Here is a 6000-nt window from a genome sequence, read left to right as displayed (position 1 = left end):
CTAAGCTTATTTCAAAATAAAAACTTAAAAACAATAGTTGTTCTTGTTCTATGCTGGCATTTGTTACCAGTTCCTAAACTGCCCATGGGACTGGGAAAATTAATAACTAGAAGTTTATCCTTTCCCCAAAGATAGAGACATATAGAACAATATAATCATTTTCATTGATGAGAAATCTGAAGAAGAATTTCTATATTTTGTAAGTTAATACCAAACACCCCTAATATTTTGCATGTCATCTTCCATCTAAACCTGTGAGTATTTCAGTGCCAAATATTAGTACAGAAAATGTTGTACCCAAAGTAGGTTTTGAAAGTCTAATACAATAGTATATTATTACAAGATATGGGAAGTAGTGTCCAGTTATCTGGGTTTGAATCACTATTGATCCCCTTAGCAGTCGTGTGTTTGGAAAAGAAACCAATCCTTTATGTGCCTCAGTTTCTTCATCCGTAACATAGGAAACATGAGACCACCTGCCTCATGAGGTTGCCTGAGGACTAAATGGGTTATTAAATACAAAGCCTCTAGAATAGTGCCTGGCCGAGAGCCAGCACTAAATCAAAGTTCACTGTTGTGGCGGTTGTTATTATATAAACTGCACAGGGAATGCCACTTGGTTTTGAAATCTAGCTGCCTTATATTTTTGTTTTTATACTTTTCCATACTTTTCAAATTTGCTTTAACCACTTTTATTATAAAAACAATAGGCTTCTAGAAAAGATCTATACCATACATCTGTAATTTTTGTAAAGAAACATTCACATAGAGACATGTAACTTTCCTCTCCAGACTCATTTATCTCTCACAAATCTCACAATGTACCATAATTAATCTCTCTGTAGCCTTTCCCCATATCTCACTCTATATGCATCTCTTCGTCTGTATCATTTGTAATACTCTTTATGATAAACCAGTAAAAGTGAATGTTTCCCTGAGCTCTGTGAGCTGCTCTAGCAAATTAATCTAACCCAAGGAGGGAGCCGTGGGAACCCACATTTACAGCCGTTCAGTCAGAAGCACAGGCAAAATAACTTGGGGCTTGTGATCGGCGTCAGAAGTAGGACTCGGGCTGGGTGCAGTGGCTCACGCCTGTGATCCCAACACTTTGGGAAGCCGAGGTGGGCAGATCTCCTGAGGTCAGGAATTCGAGACCGGCCTGGCCAACATGGTGAAACCCCATCTCTACGAAAAATACAAAATTAGCCAAGCATGGTGGCGGGTGCATGTAATCCCAGCTACTCAAGAGGCTGAGGCACAAGAATTGCTTGAACCTGGGAGACAGAAGCTGCAGTGAGCCGAGATCACGCCACTGCACTCCAGCCTGGGTGACAGAGGGAGACTCCATCTCAAAAAAAAAAAAAAAAAAAAAAAAAAAAGTTTGTAAGAATGTGGAATGTAGCACGTAAGTTATTGATTAAAACAAGCATAGATTGGAGGTTTCATGTATTCAGTGTATGCATTACCCCTACCCGCTCCCCAGTTCCCCGTCTCCAGCTCTCTCTACCCTGAATTGAAATGTCTTACTCAACTCTCCTATGTTTACCTCTAGGGATCTGTTCTGGCTGCTGTGGTCAAAATACAGAGGCAGGATTTCTAAATGATAGGGATAAATTGTGAAGAAAATAAAAGAAAAGGAGAGGTGAGGTTAGAAAAAACAATGGCAGAGTAGATAGCAAACTAGCCCCTGCATAAACCAGGGAGGTAGTAGATGCTCTTTAATCACCTTAGGATTTAACCAGAGAAAGTGGAGGCATCTCATCTACGCCTCTTGGTCAGTTGCATCTTCTCTCTTTCTTGTGGAGGTCACCCCAATGGAGGTCACCCCAAGAGCTAGGGTAATCAACCACGCCAGTTTGTTTGACACTGAGGTTTCCCAAGATATGGGATTTTCAGTACTAAAACCAGGACAGTCCCAAGCAACTGAGACAGTTGGTTGCCCAACCTGTGGTTTTTGTTTCGTTTTGTTTACAGTGTATCTGAGATCCTTGATCACCTCAGGCTCCTACCTTCTTCTTTCATTTACATAGCAATCAAGTATTCTTGACAGAAGAGACAGATCGACCCTCACAAAATTTAAGCACAGAAAAGAATGCTTACGAGAACTTTTTTGAGAAAAGACAAAGCCACATCTAAGCTGTAAATAAATCACGGCAGAAAGCTTTTGGAAACTAAACATTAATATTTGGGAAGGATTAAAAAGGATGGCAAAATTAATATTATGGGCAAAAGACAGCAGTTTATTATTTTTTAAATAGAAAGATAAAGCCTTAAAGCTAACGGTTCTGGGGATCAAGACTCTTTAGTGCAACTGAAATAGAGTTGGCAATGCATGCACAAAAGTATATCAGAAAACCTGGATCAAAAACAAAAACACATTATAGAAAAGAAAAGGGAGAAATAAGGGACAGGAAAATAATATTAGCATATTCTGTTAAACAAAATTAATATGCAATTGTAAGTATTTAAGTATTCATACTATGTAAATGCCTTTTGCAAATGAGATTATAGATTTGCTTGCAAATAGTAAGTGTGCTAAGTAAATGTAAGGGGCTATTATTTAAAAACACACACACATACAACTAGGGAATGATATTGGCAACAGTCCCTACAGAAATCTCAAGCTTCCAGTAAGACACTGTCTATAAAGAAATGTACACTGCCCACAGCTTCCCTACAGCTAGACAGGGGTTAGCAAACAAGAAACAAACATTTCTCTGGCTTGCGGGACAGTAACTTGGTGAATTTCAGAGGGACACTCAGGGGACAGAGTTTTCATTCTTACGATTGCACCACAAGGTTTCTCTGGGGGAGCAGGGCCAAATTAAACACAGCCTTACCCTGAGTAAATGGCCCTCCAGCTCCAGTACTTATCACTGTGGCACATCTGTGCTGCCACAGCCCACCTAACTCCCCTTCTACCCCTCACCCAAAGAGCTGACAAAGCACAAGGATTGCAATGGAAGCTGAAGTCGCTGCGTGTTTAGATCAGTTCTGCAGGACACAGCAAAATTCAAAATGGATTGTGACCTGCTGATAATCTTTCACAGCTAACCAAGTGATCATTGATTAAAAATAGCTTTGAACATGTATCACACATCTATTTCAGGCCTCGTTTTATTTGGAATGCAAATACTGCTGGAAGCCAGAGCTACATGAGCAGCAGCTGGAAATCTACTCAGACATTCTAGCCAATTCACATCAAGCCTAGCTGGCAAAATTAATGCCATTCTGTGGTCTCAGTGAAGGAGAGATTGTTAATTATGCCCTACTGCCCAGTGGTTTCTATTATGGACACATCTGGACTGAGAGGCTCATTTGAAAGCCCCAATTTCATTGCTTCCCAGAGTCTAAACCAAGCTGAAAAATTGATTCGGGATGAGGATAGGGTGGTGCATGCAAACTGCCTCACTCACAGAGTCCAGGTAGGCTCTGAGGAAAGTGTGTCCTAGTTTCAAAGGTTCTTTTGTGCCTCCAGTGCTCACATTTTCATCAGTGTTTCTTAGCAGTTCCTAAAATGCAGTGTTTGGACAGGTTTCTCAGTAAATAATATATAAAACACACACGCCATCCCTGCACCTCAGGGCTGAGAAGTTTGGTTTCTGCGGCGCCCTCAACCACCGCAGGCTGTGATATTTTCATCTCTTAAAGGAAGGCGGGCTGGGACCTTGTCTGTTTTGAACAAAAAGCCTTTCAAGGAATGTCTATGCCCTGCATTAACAAACATAGCTGTTCGTTCTGAGGAAAACTTCCCTCCAATGATCACGGACTCCTGTTTTGGCAGCGGGAACAGCCTAGTGGAGACTGCACTGTTGGAGGTGTCATCTTTGAGAAGAAAATTAAAACAGATTATCAGTCAAACCCAGGGTGGCCATTCAAATCCTACAGGGCTTTAATTTTAGCAAACAAGCCATTTTCTATTGCACTTAGACCTCATATAACTCAGCGATCTAACCTCCTTAGGCTCCGCTCCAACTTTGCATGAGACCACCAGTGTTCAGTTAGGACAGAAGCAGCCTCCGACCAGGCAGCGGCCCCAAGGTGGGGACATGTGACCAGATGTCCCCACATGAGGTGTGTCAGATGTCTCTACATGAGGTGATGTAAGAAGCATTGGGAAGTTATGTTACCTTACCCCTCCCTACCCTCCCTCAAATTGCCTGATGACTACAATTCATTTCAAATTTGTTCCTTTATGCTAAACCTTTCAAGGTCTCCTCCTTAATAAAGTGTAATTGCTCTTGGAGGCGGGTAATCACACTTTATCAGTCATTTATAGCTGATAGTGGCTGAGTTTCCAAACTTTTTCTGACAGCAAGATTTGCTGGAGGGAGTGAGAAGCAGCTGTCCCTAAAGGAAAGTAGCATGGTTAAGGGTACTGAAAGTAAAGTCCACTGGAGACCTTGTTAATAATTTTGCCTGAAACTAGCCTTGCTTAGGCCTCTCTGACTTGCATAAATGACTTGGTTGATGGATCAGCCTTGTAGAAACCAGTCTTTGATAAGACTGAGGAAAATCAACCAACCAAGGAACTTGAAAATTATAGGGAGCAATATATAAGCTCAATTTTAAATCAGCTTCTGTGCTGCAAGGGCTGCCCAGCAATGTGCCAATTAATGCAGAGATCATGCATTTTCATCCCTGGGAAGCTTTTTTTTTTTTTTTTTTTTTGAGACGGAGTCTCACTCTGTCACCCGGGCTAGAGTGCAGTGGTGTGATCTCAGTTCACTGCAACTTTCACCTCCTGGGTTCAAGCGATTCCCCTGCTTCAGCCTCCCGAGTAGCTGGGACTACAGGCATGCACTACTACGCCCAGCTAATTTTTGTATTTTTAGTAGAGATGGGGTTTCCCCATGTTGGTTGGCCAGGATGGTCTCGATCTCTTGACCTCGTGACGTGTTGGCCTCAGCCTCCTGGGAAGCATTTAAACAGAGTTTGAATTCCCTTTCTGACAATGATGCTAGAGTGGGCATTTTTGCCCTAGGCAGGGGTTGCAACTAGATTGAGTTGGTGATCCATTCCAACTCTGAGGTTCTGTTAGTTTGCTTAGTTATCTCATGGACAACCATGATTCTGACCACAGGAGCTAAAGTCAGTGTGGTACCATGATGGCCAAAGCAGGAACACAGGTGCCCACAACCCACAGGATCGGGAACTCTGGACCCCACAACTCCTTTGTACTGCTTTGAACTGCCTGGGGACCAAAGAAAAAACTCCAAACTCCTGTGGTCTAAACACAAACATCCTTCAGAGGCAAGGTCACACCGTTTGTTCAGGACCCCTAGCTCTAGAAACAGCCTCATGCTGAGCTGCCCAAATTCCACAGCATAAATGGTAGTAGCTTAAACAAGCACTTGTTACATTTTTTTCTCCCACGAAACTAAATACTGAGACTACAGATGATGCTTCCAGCCCAAGCTAGAATGACGGGTTGGGGTCAGATCTGGAAGCCAGGTGGAATCCAGAACTGCTCAACACTAAGGTTAAGGATGGAGCCTGGGTTCAGAAACCTAATGGAAGAAGCATGGAGACATGGAAAGAGCAAGTGCTTTGAAACCAAACAGATTTGCATTCAAATTCCAGTTTTACTGCATGATCTTCAGAAATGTACTGAGGTTTTCTGAGCCTCAACTTTCCCTCATAGGTAAAATGAAGCTTTAAGGAATTGTGTAAAAATTAAATTAGATAGAATATAGGGGGAAAAGAAAAACTAGCCTCAGAGTAGACATTCTATAAAGGTGATTTATCTTGCTCCCTACCCCCTTGGTGTGTGGTTCTTGCACCTGGCTGCAGGTAAGAATCAACTGGGGAATTTTTAACATCATTCTTATGCCTAAGCTTCCCTTTCCTGGAGATTCTGATGTAATTATCTATGATGAGATGCAGTCATCTGTACTTTAAAATTTTTTTTAATCTTCCCAAGATTGAGACCCACTGCCCAAGTATATCAGAATGAGTATTATCCTTGGATTTGAAATTTTCTATTATGGTTTAAGCAAA

This window comes from Papio anubis, chromosome 14, assembly GCF_008728515.1.
Source record: "Papio anubis isolate 15944 chromosome 14, Panubis1.0, whole genome shotgun sequence".
Lineage (NCBI taxonomy): Eukaryota > Metazoa > Chordata > Mammalia > Primates > Cercopithecidae > Papio > Papio anubis.
The sequence above is the reverse complement of the archived record's forward strand: the minus strand, read 5'-3'. Positions refer to the sequence as shown.